Below are 18,131 nucleotides of genomic sequence, written 5' to 3'. Positions count from 1 at the left end.
CCAGGCAGATGGGACTCATGTTGATGGCCTCAAGGCTGAAAGTCTGTTATTTCGCCTGGGAGAAGAATATACTGTGAGGCCTCACCATATGTTTTACACAGTTCTCTGGCCCTTCCCATGTAGTATATGAGGGCAAGATTTGCCACAACATAGTCCACAAGTGATGGTGGCAGCCATGTGGAGTCTGAACTAGACAACATGGAATGCTACAGAGGGCTGTATCTCACAGTCTTTCTCCAACTTACATGCCCTTGTGTTATGAGGATTCAGAGTTTGAAAGAGACTCATGTGCTTTTGTTGTGTCTATTTTTCTTTAAAAAGATGTTTTCCTTCTCTAGCAGTGGTTACAGGACTGCATAGGAAGTCAGAGCTTTAAGCTACTCTCCCTTCTTGTATCTCATTGAGGTATATCCATATGGGTACTTCTCACATATGAAGAAGGTAAGATCAAAATGAATACTGGCTGTTCTGCTTGTCAGAGTTGAGTCACTCTGTATCCATGAATGAAAAATTCACTGGCTCAGAGAGAGTGCATGGTGTAGCCTGGCAGATTTTTTGATTTCTGGTCAGTTTTTCTTGTTTCTCTGAGTATTTTAAGCTTTACAGGTTTAATTTATTAAAAAGTTGGAGGGTGGAGGCAAAGAAAGCTATACTATCTTTCTTTAACTATCTCTATAATAATGAAGTTTCCTTTAAAAGCTAGAGACTGACTTCAGTTCATGCAGTTAAGAATATGTGTTTAAATTTTTGTGCAGAAATCCTGTACATTCTTTCCCTTGTAGAATTTATAGGGATGCAATCAAGCTCTGCTCTGCATGTAACTCCTACACTGTCAGTGATCTTTGTACTGGTATCTGAAACTGGATTTGGACCAGTGGAAATGTGGTTTGTTGATATATATTTCTTAAACTCTCATTTTTTAAAAAAAACCACTATTAATAAAAGAAGAATCCTGAATTCTTCATTTTTTTTATAACCAAAATAGAATGGGGCAAATCCACATCATGTTTTTCCTAGATAATGAATTTACCAAATACTTAAAGAAAACATATTTAATAGAATGAGTGCATATAATTTTATTACAAACTACATAAAACCCAACAGAAGTTGGACTAAATGTTTAAACCATTAACTCTTTTAATAACTTTAATTATGTTTTAATACTATTTTCTGTTTAGGAATGGATACAAAGTCCCCATAAACCACATATGTAGGATTTTGGCACTTTTTCATTACCCTATAGCAGTCAGTCCCAAAAGATTCTATTCATGTTTAAAATATAATCCATCTTTTATTTAGTTTCAAAATATTAAAAAGGGGAATTATTTCTAAATAGAGACACTGAATAGAACAATATAATTTTATTTTAAAATGTTTCCATAAAAAAAACCCCACAATCAAGTTATTTTACAGACTTCAACAACAAACTCTGAGGTAAGTCCTGCTCCCATTTAGGGGTTGTGTTAGTATTTCTGTTTGAAAGAACCAGTAGTGTTATAAACACTGCAAATGTAACCATGCAGTTCTTCTTCAGCATGTTTCCTTCTCCCAAGCTGAGTTTGTCTTAAGGTGCTGCTGACATTGCACACCTGTGATAATTGCTCGTGGGAAGTCAGACATCTTTAAGATGTTTGTCTACACCAGTCTTCTGGGGATGCTTCCCCATTCTGTGTGCTGAGCTCTGGTTCTGCCTTACCTTTGGGCATCACCGGCCTGCTGAAAGCTGACTCTGGCTGGACCTTCCTGTGGCCACACAGCTCATTCCGCTTTTGCAATCAGTTCCCATTCTGCTTATTCCCAGAAGTGAAAACACCTGACATGAAGTCACACCCTTTTCCATCCATTTATAAAGAGGCTGCAGCCCTCATTTACTGTGTGTTACACCTCAAGGAGTTTTAGCTGTGGTTTTGCAATGCTTCCCAGTCAAGACAATTCTGTCAAGAAGAGACTTGCTAAATATCCTGTTTATAAAACAACAATACCGAAGCTCTTTATCTTACCAGAAACTGCCTTTAAGAAGTACAAAAGAGTTTCAAGGCTTTAACTGTAATGAAACTATCTTGTAATTTCAAGAATATCATCATAGCTGTTTTATGTTATTTTGGTTCTTTTCAAATATTTAGATTTTTTTCTCTGTGTGCTCCTATGTCAGTATCCTCTACTAATAACCCCTTAGCTAATACATAACTTGTTAAGGAAACCTATAAAAGGGCTCTGCATGTGCCAAAGATTATTCTTGCTTCTTGGAAGTCTTTAGCAAATGCTAGAAATCAAAACCCCTTGAAAAAAACATCACCATAAGTCCAGCATGTTCAGGAAGTAAAATTCTAGTATTGGTATTTGCTATTTGAGCATTAGAAAGCAAACCACTAGATTCATTTGAATTTAAATCAGCCAGTGGAATTATCTCCCTGATAAATACAGGGGCTTGGAGCATATCTGGAATAAGAAGCAGCATTGTAGGAAGGGGGTGAAAAACCCTGTTAAAGAAATGGACAAGGCTTACTCTTTTTGCATATGCTCAAGCCTGAGGTCCTGAATCCAGGTGTGTGTGACGAGGTGACACATCTGTCTGCTTCTGAGAACAAGACATCCTAAACAGGATTGGAAGGAGGGGGGATCAAAACTAAATGGACAGACAAGGAGGGTAGAAGAAGTATCTGATGCTGGCTGAAAATGAAAAATCATGTGGGGTACAGGGGTTAGGAAAGAGTCCAGGCCACTGTTACTCAAGTTTTAGCTTGAAATCATATATTTTAATGTTCTCTACTAGATAACTGACAGCTGCAATCACCAGGGAAAATTAATAATCTTAATTGTATCTAATTTTTACCATCCTGCTAAATCAAGAGCATAACACACTTAGGCTTGAAACCCAGAAAAGTGAGCATCTTTTAACCCTAACAAGTCGAAGTTCACCCTTGTTCAAAAGACAGCAAAAGATGCCTGACAACCTGCTTACACAGTTTGACTCATAAGTCTCTTGATGACTCCAGAAAACTAGATTAGAAAGTGTGACCCTCTGTAATTCAAGGCTGTGATATATGTATCTGGGAGTTTTCAACAGAAGGCTTTTTACAAGAAAATGTAAGCTTGTAGAAATTTAAGAAGTTAGAATTTAGAAACTGAGGTGGTTTTTCGTTTTGCTTGTTTGTTTTGGTGTTTTGTTTGTTTATTTTTAATAATTTGCTAAAAGTATCTTTTTGGTATAAAGGCAAAAGTTCTAGTGGGAAAAAATAAAAGATATAGTGTAAGAAAGTGGATCCAGCTGAGCCTCTCACATGCAGGAGTATTTCAACCTGTGTCTTGTACAGCCCACACTAGTTTATCCATTGAATCCTTCTCTTGTTCTTTCTCTAGATCAATCAATAAGCAGTTATTCTTATACATGATCATCTTCCGGAAAAAAATTCTGATCTATACTCTTGACTTAGTCTATGCAGCTTTAATGTTTGTTCTGTCTATTCAAAAACACTTGTGGAACAATCTGTGTTATACACAGAGCATTTGCTCTTTCTCACTTTCTCTGGTTTGTTTTCATCAGCTAAAGCGATAGATTAATGATGTATCAGCACTCCCCCTGCAGGGACCTGACTGAGTTTTCTCTGTCCTGAGTTAGTGCCCTAGTCAAGAGAGACTTCTGATCCTGTACAAGGGGCAGAGGGAGAGTAATGAGAGAGAACAAAGGAAAGCTCGGTTTTTTTCTTTGAAGCAAAGAAGGAAAATATTTAAATCTCTCAAAAATCTTCAAGAGGAGAAAAATTAATTTATTATTAGTTCAGGAAGTTAGCTGTGCAATGAATTACATGCATAGCATTTGAGTTAACTCTTTTTACTTTATTAATATCTTTTATAATACAGTTGTACTTGAATGTGACATATTATTCCAAAAATTATTTTTTAATTGCATATATTGTAAAGGTAACATGATTTTATTGCACTTAGTATTTTCTTATTTAACACATGAGAAACTACAATTTACTGTCTCTAATTTGACATGACATAAGTGCATCTTGCATTTCACCACAGCCAGGAGTTATTTCTTATCAATGCTTTCCCATATAGCAAATCCTCCTGTAGGCTCTTGGTTTCTCAGTGCAGCATGAAGATGATGCCAAGCACTCAGGTGAGCCCAGCTGTCACAAATTTCTACTGTTTCTGTGCAAATTTAACTTGTGTCACTTCTTTTATTGCATTTCTAAGATGTAAAGGAAAACTTAAAGTGATGATGTGGTACATATTGCTATGGATATATATGATATTTAAGATTAAAGCTGTTCATAAATTTCTGTCTTTTTTTTTTAATTTAGTTTCTTACACTCAAATACTCTGCAAAAGGTGCATGCTGGTGTTAACCTATGCCCACGACTTCAGCAGTTCCGACTACTGTAGAAATGTCACCTCTAAACCAGGATAACTCAATGAATCTTCCTTAAAAACAATGCTTAATAATTGAAGGTTTGGACATGTATGATGATAATCCTTCAGACACTTTCTACAAGCATAGGATTAAAATTGGCATACAAGCTGATGCTTGTACTAGTAATCATATCCTACAGATAAAGACAGTTTTGTTTTGTGTCTGTGTTATACTAGAAATCAGTTTTGGCTTGTACTCTAGTCCTGGTGCACATCCCTCAGATGTGGAGAGACCTCTGCACCTCAGAACATACCTGCTTGTACAATGAGCATTAATGTTATCCAGGACTTCTTATGAACACTAAAAAACCAAATTGTCCTTATAGCACTGCATCTAAGTCATCCCACCTTCATGGTGGGACAGTGCCTGATACTGGGGATGTGACACTGCACTCCCACAACCACATTGTCCTTGTGAGCTCATTCTGCAGCTCTGCACTTCATAGATGGAAAAGTGTGATCTCAGTACCTTCTTCCCATGACCTTTTGCTGAGAATCAACACAGATCTGATGTTTAACTTTTGGTGTACATCAGTCTGCTGGAGTTTTAATATTTATGGCTATGCAAGAAAACTAATTGAACAGCCAGCCTCATGCAGATGTAGAAGATGTTACACTAACTGTACTGTTTCATTTTCTCTAGTATAGCTCAATGTTTGAACTTCAAAATCTTTCTGACATAAGTAGAGTTGTGTAATACAAGGCATTTGTCTCAAATTATTTAAGGTTAAAAGCAAAGGAGTGTGCTCATCCAGTCCAAAATCCTGCATAATATGGATCATTTACAAAATTAAAGGTTGAAATTATGTTTTATGCAATCTGCTTTTAGGTGAATGATAGGAGCTTCTTTGTCCTAAGACTTGCAGAAAATTTAGCCAGTTTTTATTCCCCAGAATTGCCAAGGGGATGTGTATGTGTTAACTCTTTTCTATTTTAGTATTGACTAATGTTTTCCTAATCATAAAATATACAAGGTATAACTAAAGCCTGCTGGAATTCCTCTACAGTCCATGTCCTCAAAAAACCAAAATAATCAAAGCTGGGTCACATTCAAAAAACACTTGGTTTGGCCTAGGGGAAAAAAATCTGGTTAGTTTTCTCAATGAAGCTAAAGATTAAAAAAAAATCTACTGTGCCACAGCAGTAAATCTGCTTAATAAGCAGCCTCTGACCAGAATAAACTGTTAAAATTTATTGTTACTATTTTTATCTTATTATGCAAGAGGAATTACGCAGGAAAGTTAAGAATAAAGACAAAAGCCTCTGTTGATATGAATGTTTTGTTCAAAAAGTTTAATGATTTGGTTTGTTAGGCTTTTCTTGCAAAATACTAAAACTTAATAGGTAGTGTTCTTGTATTTCTTCTGTTTTCTTTCTGTGTAATAACTTTGGGTTGCCTGCACTGCATCATACTGGGTTTCCTCAGTGGTTTGAAGCTTGGTGGCTGCAACTGAATGAATAATATTTGACTGACTACAAGGCAGTCATATTCTAACCTGTAATTATTAATCATGCACAAAGAAAATAAGGGCCATGTTAATAAATTTCATTAAGTGCAAGCTACTTAGTCTGCGTGGAGTGGCCTTGTGACTGAGGTGCCACACTGGGAGACAAGAGCAGTGGCATTTGCCTTTCACAAACCTGTAGTGTCACTTAGGACAAATCAGCATTTGTCCCTCTTCCTTTACACACTGTCACTATCTCATTTATTAAGGAGTACAGTACCTAGCCTAAGCCATTTCACTCTGTGCTTTTGAAGACATATCTACAGTGGTACATGCTCTAGCCTGGAGCTCAGAGGTAGCACAAAGAATGGCGATATTTATTTTACAGAAAGTGACTGAAACAGTGTCTAATGCATGCTTGACACAGAGGCAAGAACTCTAAATCTTCATGTGTAAATGTATATATACTAGACTACATGAGAACTTGCTTCTGATCCAGGAAAACGGTGTCTTTCAGGTATCCCATATATAAAATAGATTGCTTGCCAGCTGGTTGTCTAGTTGGCTGCAAAATAATCTCAGTAGAGCTGGAGCCATTCAAAAAAGTGCTGGAGATATTTTCCAAGTCAAACCCAGTCATTATCATATGAGTTTTCCTTTAAAAAGTAAATTGGAAGAAAACTAAATCTGAACAAAAATTGAAGATTATTCTGGACAGACACATGAAGGATTAGTGTAGCTACAATCCTCTCAAAACTCTTGCAAAACTAAAACACTTTAATGCATCAGGTTATGGATCTCTTCTATATAAAAAACAGATGGGCGAAGCAAGTATAAGAAAAGTCACGCTGCAGAGCACTAAAAATACTTAAGAAAGAAACCATATAATGAGGCAAAAAAATACTTCATTTGGCATGTTTTCTGGCAGAAAACACTCACATCCACTGTAGAGAACTTTTGAAGGAAGTGCTCTATTCTCTCTGGCTTCTTGATTATTCAAATGCTGCTGTAGAAATCACAGTCATGATTTAGAGCATCACTCAGATTGCACTGAAGTTAAAGAGTGCATATGCCTTTCAGAAAAGGCTTGAACTAGGAGTAATCCTTAGATTAAAAAAAACAACAACCAAAAAAACAACAAAAAACCCAAATCAACCAACCAACCAAAACAACAAAAAACCCCACCAAAAAAACCCACATTTTGAGACACTAGGTATCAGAGCAGAATGTCATAAGTTTTAAGAAAAGGGAGGGTCTTCACTTTTTTTAATTTTTTTTTTCCAGCTGCTAAACCTTCTAAGGCCATTAAATAGCAGTTCAAACCAACAAGAAAATGAAAAGCCTTCTGTGTATGAGTCACAGTGGTAAACTTTTCTGCTCACCTAGAGACAGGTAATGCCATATTAGAGAAAAGAAGTGCAGTTCTAATTTTCTGGCTTTAGTGATAGAAACCAGATGCTTCAGAAAAGATGTAAGAGACTCACAATAGGAATAATTTCTTCCAGAAATATTTCCTTTTAATCTTTCACATAAAAGAGATTGATTTAAACCTGAAATAGGGACTATTCAAAACCTTTCCAATATCCTTTTTTCTATCTTTAATTATATCAACTCTAGCTTTTCTTGTGATATGTATAAATGACAAGCTCTTTTACATCTGATAGGGAGATAATTGAAGACAAGTTCTGTTACATTCCATTACACACAGTTGCTGAAACAATTATTTGCTGCTTATATGGAAAAGAAATTAAAGATGTTACTATGTACAAATATTAATTGCACTTATCCAAGTCTATTCAGCTAATTTATAAGGACTGGGCCATTAAACAACAAGAATGGAGATGGCACATAATATAAATCATAATTACATTTAATGATTTGCATCACTGAGACGTTCAGCTGTAACTAATGGGTCAAACTAGAGCCTTTGTTTTGAAGAAGACTCCTTTTATATTGTTAACTAGTAGAAGAATTGTTTCTAAGGAGTGAGCATAAATTGTTAATGAACTCATGATGATTAGTCTCTAAAAAAAGTATGGTGAGAAATACAATCAACCCTATTTAAGGTGTTTTCTGAATCTGCACTGAGTCACAAACACTGCGAGGCTATTGACAAGCACTGAAAGGCTAAAATTTAAAATAAACTACCAACCGAACAAAAAACCAACCAACTGAACAAAAATCAACAAATGAACAAAAGAAAGCTTCTACTTTTTTTTTTAATGAACCTTCTTAGTTGACTGGTTTTATACAAATTTATTCTTGCTTCCCAAACAAATCCAGTCAAATAATATAGCTATAGCTTGCATGCTATGCTGGGCAAAGATATAGGAGTATAAATGTTGAATTAAGATTATGAACAAGGCTTTGAGAATGTTTCATTTTTTGATTCAATTAAAAAAAAAAGAGTTGTTTGTTTGTTTTTTAATTTCCCTTTATTCCAACAGAGGTAAAAGCTGTAAAACTGTGTTCAGCTCTATCTTCAATTAAATATTTCATTCAGGAAGAAGAACTGTTCTTCCTGTTCCCTCTTTCACCTCTTTCACCTATTGCAGTTTTATAGTGTGTCTGTTTCCTAATAATGGATCCAGGAAAGGACAGGGGCTGGGAAAAAAGGGGGGAAGCAGCAAGCTATTAAGTAGTTCATCTGACTCTTAAGTGTCATATAGTCGGTGACATTCTCTTTACTTTAGCCTAGAAGAAATAAAAGTATTTTTATTTTTCACTATGTACTTATATCCCACTGAAATCTACAAGGCCAGAGTATAAACTGGAGCCTTAAGGAAGTTGAATAGTGACAGTCAGTTCTGGGATCAGCTTGGTATTTGCTATACTAAGAAAAACCAGTCAAGTTTCCCTTCAGACATTGTCTGTCTCCTGCCATTCTTCTAACATCCACAGGGCCTGAAGGCTGAAAGCTGAGCATCTCTTACAAAGGGCAACCTCAGCCAGCTCCTCTTGACAGGATTTTGATGCAGAACAGCAACAACTAGTCAGGCTGGGGAGATCCTCTACATCTGTTTTGAGCAATTAATCCCCTAGAGGTAACTCCACTCACATGAAACTAATTTTGCAGTGTTTTAGCTAGAATGTGATGGAGTGAGCAGACTGGAAATTGAAGAAACTTGGTATTTATTTTGTGAAAACAAATGAAGAGGCCATTAACCTTCCAATAGACATGATTACTGTATATGTTTTTAAATACTAGTCTCTTCTCTTCCCAGGCTTGAGAACTGCAAAACAGCCTTGGTGACAATCAAGATGATGCTACTTGTCAACACTGAGCCAAAATGGATTATTGTGATGAGGAAATCACAAATCTCCAAACATAAACATGAAACCTAACCCCATAGACTCCTGCAGCGTCTCTTGTTATCAATCTGCTGTAGGTTAGATTCTCTCTCTTAGACAAAAAAGTAATTAAGGTTTATTTCTGAGTGCATTAGTATAATTTCCTAGACCTCACTGAAATAAATGAATCCTTCTCTTTAACTGAGTGTCTATTTGGACTTGAAAAAAAGAATGAAGTCCTTGTATTCCTAGAATATCTGAGATCACAAAAGAAAAAGTCAGTTCTATTGCTATGTTTTCAGATTTGCATAAATTCATCAGATTGTATGTGCATACGTTTTATAATTCCACTACCAATGTAGAGACATGAATGAAAACCTTAGTCTAGATGTATTTGGTTTTGTGCATAGATACAGATACTTTGCAATACAAGGTTTCAAAACCTCTTTGCTCTGTATTGGCATGAAATCAGTGCTAAAAATTATCTTTAATCAAGATCAGCTACAGATTATTTTTGTTATTCCCAGTAATTAATTCTCATGTAATATAGGCTGATCAAAATTGAAATGTCCCACAGAATAAGCACTGCTTTATAATAATGCTTTAGGGATGTACCTATCCTCTGTGATCTGGGGGCAGATAAGATACCTTATAGCATTTTTATTCTTTACCCACCTCCATCTCCACATTACTTCCAAAGCATTTTGCAACTTACTACCCCCAGTTTTACTCGTAGCTGACAAAGGGATATCAAAATATTATTAGAACTTTGGTAGGCAAGTAGAGGAGGGACGCCAAGATAAGTACCCCCAAATGAAAAATAAAATCTTCAGCAAAGTCACATATGTTACTGCTAGATACTTCATAAATGACACAGGACATAATTGTATGAAAGTCACAGGAAACTAGGCTTTATAAACCCTGCTTCTCCTGAAAGTGCTTTTCTTGCTTCCTGGCTGTGTACAAAGAAATTCTCAGGGTAGATGCTATTTAGCCACAACTCAGTGTGAAAGAATCTCATTAGTATCTTGATCACCTGTAATCTCTGATGCTAAACTATTTTGGAAACATTCATTTCTTCTGTGTTAAAAAATCAAACATAAATTCAATCTCCTTTTGGTGTACCTCTGACAAAATAACTTCAGGATGAACTTCATTTGCTTGCTTGGAGATGTTTTGTAGTACTGACTGCAGACACACCTACTGAAGAGAGGTGCTCTTTGGACTTTCTAACACGTTGCCTAAGCAATTGTCCTAGTTCAGCAGGAGGGACCAGCTAACCCTGTGTGGGGGTGATAAAAACTGTGTATTCTACCCCCTCTATTCATTCCCCAAGGTCAAAGGGCCATTAGCAGCAGCTGCCCAGGGAGCCATTATCACCTTCACACCCAGCCAGAGGGGGGCGGAGCTGCTAATGGGCCATCAACAGTTCAACACCCCCTGGCTCCCAGAGTTAATCACCCATTGTGTGAGTCCCTGCCCAGGGGGAGGGACTGAGTGCTCCCTGAGGGTACATAAGTGGTGGGTAAGAAGACCTCAGGAACTTCTCATCGGATCCAGAGCAGCAGCAGGACCTTGACAGGAGGAGATCACCGCTCTCGCCCAGACCACAGCCCTCGCCTGCACCAACAGGTTTTTCTTTTCCTTTTGCTCTGGACTTGGGGGAACCGCAGAGGTCTCAGCACAAGGGCAAACAAACCCCCTTGGGTTTGTGCCCCAGGACACTGGGTTATACTGCTGGGGTTTTGTGAGTTGAAAGCAATTTCCCTTGTGAGTCAGTGTTGTTATTGTAATATTATTATTAAATTTTAGCTCTGACTTATAATCTCTCTCGTGGTGAGTTCATTTCCCCTGCTGGTTCGCCTTTAAACCAGCACAGCAATATACAGAGCTCTTCATCTTCAGGCCCCCTCCTCATTTACTTCAGTATTGAAAATAATTTTAATGTTTTAATTACCTAGATAAATGTAAACTTGCCAGCCAAACATATTTAACTCAAAGATGAATTTAACCCACTGCTTCCAAATGGCAGGTTAATCATAGAATCATAGAGTGTTCTGGCTTGGAAAGGACTTTAAAGTGCACCTAGTTCCAACCCCCCTGACATGGATGGGGACACCTTTGACTACACCAGGTTGCTCAAAACCCCATGCAGCTTGGACTTGAATACTTGCTGAGGTGGGAAATCCACATTTCTGGGAAATCTGTTCCAGTGCTTCACCACTCTCACAGTAAAGAAAATATTTAATTAAGTTACAACTTAAAACTAAATTGATGTATGAGTTTGTATGTAGTGATGGATTTACAGTATTTGGAATGGAAAAAGTCCTGCCATAAGTGGACTACTGAAGAAGATGAAGAAGCTAATCCAATTGCCTTAAAAGCAGAGGTTTTACTGTTACATAAACGCACAAAATGGATTCCCGTGTTCTTTTTTGCTAAGTCACTCTTCTCTTTCCCAAAATACCCTGAGATAACTGTTATCCCACCCCTTAGGAATGTATGTAGTGTTCTGGAAGGAAGTTTCAAGAAGTTGTCTCATTGTTTCTTATTTACTCCTTTCTATTGGTTGTTAACCCTGGATTCCTATTGGCAAAAGTCCAAATTCCCCTTTGCTCACTATCGGTGGTATTTTGATCCCCTCGAAACCTTTATATACCCTTACCCTTGAGCAATAAACTCTCTCTCGTTCCTCTCCTTTGGTCTCTGTGTGGGCCTGTTCAGGCTCCCTGGGGACCAGTGGTAGGGACCAGCAGGGGGAGCACATCCCCTCTGGGTAACGGGTTAACTCCCAGGACTTGGAGCCCCCCTCAGCTGTTGCATTTGTATCCTGTCTTAATACAGTGATTATGGCTGTGGTGCAGAGATGTACAGATAAGCTCATTTGAAAGGTAAAAACATATAAATAATTATTGCTGCTTTTCAAAAATGTTACATGCAATAATGAGATTGATATGAACCTTTTTTTTTTCTATCTGAAATACTCAAGGATTTCTAAGTCATTGAATTTTAGAAATAACAGAATCTCTTTTTCTAAGCAGGGACATGTCTTGAGCCCTCTCTCTTCATGGAGCTCTTTTCTGGCTAAATTGGATAGGTATTTGCTTCCACAGTTATTTTTAAGATATCATACAGTATCTTTTCAGCCCTCAAATCCAGGTAGATATTTGAAACACGGACAAGGTTTTATTATGACAGACTCATGATCTAATTATCAAAGAGCTTTAGCTGTTTCTTAAGAGATACTGTAGCCCTTGTTCCAATGGCAGTTCATGTTTTCCATGTGTTCAGAAAAGTAGTTTTTATCTGATTTAGAAAATACTTTGCTTGGCAGCAGAATAACTGTTCTGACTGACATTAAAAAAGAACTATTGCTAGTATTGCCATAAATTGGTGGTCAGTTTCCCCTATAACTGGCAGAACAGGAAGAAGATCTGTGCTTAAGAAAATTGTCTAACTGGAGCTGCTCTTGGATAGGTCTTGGACTGTTACAGCCACTTTCAGGGCTGAATTGCTTAGCTTGAAGCAAGCACAACCAGGGAGAATTCTGTGGAATATTTAGTCATAAAACATGAGTTATTATGAAAATTTACTTTCATTTAGGGAGCATCATTTTTGGAAAGGGACACCATAAGGAAAAATCCATTTTAAGAAGATACAGATATTGTGAAATATGAAGGGACATATTGAAAACACAGAATTAAGAAACAGATAATCAGTGGCAAACACTGATAAGTAAGTTACTGTGTTATCTAAAGAACTATTTTTTTTTGTTTTACAGCTTTCCTCACCTAGCACTCATCATGTCACTGCATCCTAGCTCACACTAATGGTTATCATGCAATGAACTTAGTATGTCTTTTATATAGTATATAGTTCTCATAAAAATTAAAGCTCATTGAGGTCTCAAAAAATAATACCATGAAAAAAGAAGCATTGGACAAAATCCAGCTTGGAGATTTATTCCATTTTTTTATGTGAAAAATGTAAGTGTACTTTATGATCCCTCTGGGTACAACAGTTCTTAAACCTTGTGAGTTTTAAGATGAGTATGTGAAACCATACAGATTTGAATAAGATTTATGAACAGTGTACACTTAAAATTATTGTCTACAAGTAGTCAAAGAAACAAAAAGGGCCCATCTCATCACTAGTTTCTTCTCACCCTGAACTTTCCCTTTAAATCTTATAAACTTAACAAAAGAAGCTAGGGGAATGTCACAAGTTTAAATTGTTTTTCTATCATCAGGTCAGTAAGGTTTCATGTATTTTCAGGCAATTCTATGATTTACAGTTCTCACATTCCAGTCTGGTTATGACTACAGCAAGGTCCCAGCGACTGTCACATCCATGAGTCACATTATTAATCCACTGCCAAACTCTGTTTGAACTGCTACACTTGTAAAGGAGCCAGCCTGAAACTCTTGGGTTTTGCAGACTGTCTGCTAGATCCGTAGTGAGTGAAAACTAAAGTTTCATAGACGTCAATACAATTCCAGCCAAGCACAGCCACTGATAGTCCCTTGGTGCTTATCTCAACTCCTGTTGACTTATTAGGTGTCTAAACAACAGTAGCATGAAAGAATCAGAGTGACAGAACAAGTATTTTGTAGACACACCAGAAAAATACTTGATGATGACAGTGACAAGAGTTCTAGTTTTATCTTATTATTTTCTGTATCATGAAGACATTGGTATTAATAACATTTGTATTCATGATGACCTGGATCTAGAGGTAGGCAACACAATTAAATTCCTCTCATGCTGAAATCTTTACTGAGCAGCTCATAGGCACAAATATTAGCTTAATACATGGACAAGAATTATGTTAAAACACATGAAGAGCACAATTGTATCACAAATATATTTTAATTTTAACTTTTTTCTATATACTACTGAAGACTGACTCACAGACAAAGTGCTTTCACGTGATGTATTGTTGAGAAATAGCAGCAAAATTATTGCTCTTTATCAGGAAAGGTCAGACTTGAATCTAGATGGTGAGAAAGTCATGAGACTAAATTAACTACTGTATATCACCAGTTTAGCAACTGCTGATTTCTATCTCTGTTGTGGAAAAAGTGTTTAAGAAGGGATTTTGAGGGAAGTAACATGACAGCTATGTGACTGTTAAATGAAATTTTTAATCAAAATATCAAAAGTTACATGCTTCAAAATTTATAATGATTGAAAAATGCATGCTGAAAAGCAGAAATAAGATTGGAGATGAAGCTGGTGTTTCAATGTGAATGATGAGATGACAGGAGGACCCTTAAAATTAAGGCAAGCTAATGTGATGCTACATTTGTCAAGGGAGGTCACAAGTAAGGCAAAATGAATGTGACATTACAATAGCTGTCACAGCAGGCTTAGTATGTAAGACTACATTTGCCAAGGCATGACGAAGGATATTTGTAATAGAAGTGCACGATGATGAAAGTCTGGACAAAACCTTCAGCTGAAGATGGTTAGGAAGGGAGGTTGCCTAGATTCGTTATATGGGAGGAACATGACTATGCCGATATTGTTCAGACATGGTGTTCTAGTGTGTAAGTGACGATAGCTATGGCCAGGCAGATATCATCCTGACTGTCAACATGATTGAGGAAAGGCATCATGAAACATATTAAATTAGCAAAACCAGGATCAAACAAAAGTAGGAACAACTACTATTTGTATATTCATAGTATGCAACTCAATTTGTATTTGCAGAAAAAAAATAAATGCAGAAATTACAGTGTGAACAAAATCATAGGATCATTTAGGTTGAAAAAGATCTTTAAGACCATCAAGTCCAATCAGAACTCAACACTGCCAATTCCACTAAACTATGTCCTTAACTGCTCTGTCTATATGGACTTTTAAATGCCTCCAATGGGGTGGTGACTTAACCACTTCCCTGGGCAGTGTGTTCCAATACTTGTCAACCTTTTTAGGGAAGAAATTTTTCCTAACATCCAACTTAAAGCTCCACTGGAGCAACTTGAGGCCATTTCCTTTGTTGTATCCTTTTTACCTGGGAGAGGAGACCAACCCTCACCTGGCTACAACCTCCTTTCAGGTAGTTGTAGAGAGTGATAAGGTCCCCCTGAGACTCCTTTTCTCCTGGCTAAACAACCCCAGCTCCCTCAGAGAATCCTCATCAGACCTGTGCTCCAGACTGTTCCCCAGCTCCACTGGCCCTCTCTGGACATGCTCCAGCACTTTAATGTCTTGTAGTGAGGGCCACAAAATTGAACACAGGATTCAAGGTACAGCCTCACCACTGCAGAGTACAGTGGGATGATCCCTGCCCTGGTGCTACTGGCCGCTCTGTGTCTGATGAAAACCATTGGCCTTCTTGGGCCCACATCCTTTTCCTCTGGGCAACTTTCCAGCCACTCTTCCCCCAGCCTGTAGCATTGCATGGGATTATTGTGACCCAAGTACAGGACCCAGCACTTTGCCTTGTCGAATTGCATAACACTGGCTTTGGCCCATTAATCCAACCTGTCCAGACCCCTCTGTAGAGACTTTCTGCTCTCCAACAGATTGATGCTCCCACCCAGCTTGGTGTCATCCACAAACTTACTGAGAGTGCACTCAATCCCATTGTCCACATCACTGATAAAGATATTAAACAGGACTGCTCCCAGTATTGAGCCCTGAGGAACACCACTAGGGACTGACCACCAGCTGGATGTCATTCCATTCCCTGTCCCTCTCTGGGCCTGTCCAGCTTTCTCCCCCCCCGCCCCCCCCCCCCCCCCCCCCCCCCCGAGAACAGTGCATCTGTCCAAGCCCTGATCATTCAATTTCTCCAGGCTGCTGTTGGACATGGTGTCAAAGACTACTGAAGTCTAGGTAGGAAACACTCGGAGCCTTTTCCTTGCCTACTAACTGGTCAGCTGGTCACAGAAGGAGATCAGGTTGGTCAAGTAGGGCCTGCATTTTAAAAACCCATGTTGGCTGAGCCTGATCCTCTGGTTGTACTGCACATGCTGCATGATGGCACTCAGGATGATCTGCTTCATGACCTTCCCTGGTGTTGAGGTCAGACTGACAAGGCTGTAGCTCCCCAGTCCTACTCTGGCTCTTCTTCTAGATGGGTGTCACATTTGTAACCTTCAAGTCAATAAGGACCTATGCAGTTAGCCAGGACTGATGGTAAATGATGGAAAATGGCTTGGTGAGCTCTTCTGCCTGCTTCCTCAGTAACCTGTGGTGGATTCCATCTGGCCCCACAGAGCTGTGTGTGTCTAACTGTTATAGTAGGTCACGGACCATTTCTTTCCACTTGAATTACAGGGAGTTCAATCTTCTCGTTGACCCTGTCTTCTAGCTCAATAGACTGGGTACCTGGAGGAGAACAACTAGTCTTGCCATTAAAGCACAGAAGGCACTAAGTATCTCAGCCTTTTTCTCACCTTTCTCATTATGTTTCCTCTCACATTCAGTAAAGGATGGAGACTCTCCTTAGCCCTCCTCTTGGTGCTGATGTATTTATAGAAGCATTTTTTAGTGTCTCTTACTGCAGTGGTCAGACTAAGTTCTAGCTGGGCTTTGGCCCTTCTAATTTTCTCCCTGCATAACCTCACAAAATCCTTGTAGTCTTCCTGAGTTGCCTGTCCCTTCTTCTAAAGATCATAAACTCTATTATTTTTCCTCAGTTCCAGCCAAAGAAATGTGTTCAGCCCGGCCAGTCTTCCCTTTCCTTCTTCATCTTTTAAGCATATGGGGACAGCCTGCTCCTGTGCCTCTAAAATTTCCTTCTTGAAGAATGCCTGAAACAAACGGATTTGGAAGAATGTTCACAAGGAATAGAAAGGGAAAAGGAGAGAAGTATACAGGAAGAATCAAATGAAAAAAGTGCCAGGAAAAGTTAGATTTACAAAACCCAAAGGAGGACAAGTTTTCAAGAAAAGCAAAGGTAAAAGTACTGAAGACATTGTGGGCAACATCAAAGAGGATGACATCATATTACTTGAAAGAACTTCAAAACGTTTGTGGAGATTGTGGTTAAACTCCAAGAGAAGCTGTGGAGTCTCCCAACTTGGAGATATTTAAAAAATATTCGGAGATCATCCGAGGCAAGTGGCTTTAGGTGGCCCCACACTTTAGTGGGGGATTTGGACTAGGTAACATCTTCAGATCCCTTCCAACTTCAACTGTTTTGTAATTCTGTGGAATTTTGTTTATGAATGCTTGAGAAAAAAATGTGGATGTGGTTTTAAAAGAGTGAAAAACATGGTCTGAGAGAATCTAGGGCGGATTTGGTGGATGTGACTCCACAAAAACATTGCCAATAACACTGGAATTTAACTTTTGGTAAAAGAGTATAAACACATTTAAATAGTGACTTAAAGATTACTGAAAATAAATAAGAAAAAGAGCAGGCAAGCAAATGGATGGTCACCTCAGAAGAATGAAAAGACTGAGGTCCCTAAAAGACAAAGGAAACTGGAGAGGAAAATGAATGAGATATATCTACACTTAGAGTGGGGGAGGAGGAGCAAATCTAGGTGCATGCCTATGTGGAAATCTGGCTCTATTTTTTCTGCTTTATGATATAGACCATCAATGACAGGAGTAGGAGGCTTGAGGAGACTTCACTAAAACTAAAATTGCAAACATGTTTAGGATGTCTTACTTGATTTTGGAGTTAAAGTACTCAAAACTCAATGCAGGTTAACTGAGGCTGTTTGAATTCAGGTGCAATTCCTACCACTTGACCTGCAAGGTATATGTTCATGTGTGATCTGATCTTGCTAGACTTCTTTCACAGAGAGTGAAGAGAAATTCATACCTCTAGGGAACAACGTGGGCTGATTTATCTTTGACTCCTATATTTGGATGTGATAAGTGAATTTTTATTTCCATTTCTTTCCAGTGACTGCAAAATGAATCTTGCTTAAGTAGTTCCAGCTTGAATGCCTGTCATAGATTTCTGTATTGCCTGGTTTTAAACAAGATAATCTCACTTTTGAACTGATATTT

This window comes from Pithys albifrons, chromosome 3, assembly GCF_047495875.1.
Source record: "Pithys albifrons albifrons isolate INPA30051 chromosome 3, PitAlb_v1, whole genome shotgun sequence".
Lineage (NCBI taxonomy): Eukaryota > Metazoa > Chordata > Aves > Passeriformes > Thamnophilidae > Pithys > Pithys albifrons.
This window is presented reverse-complemented; position numbering follows the sequence as displayed.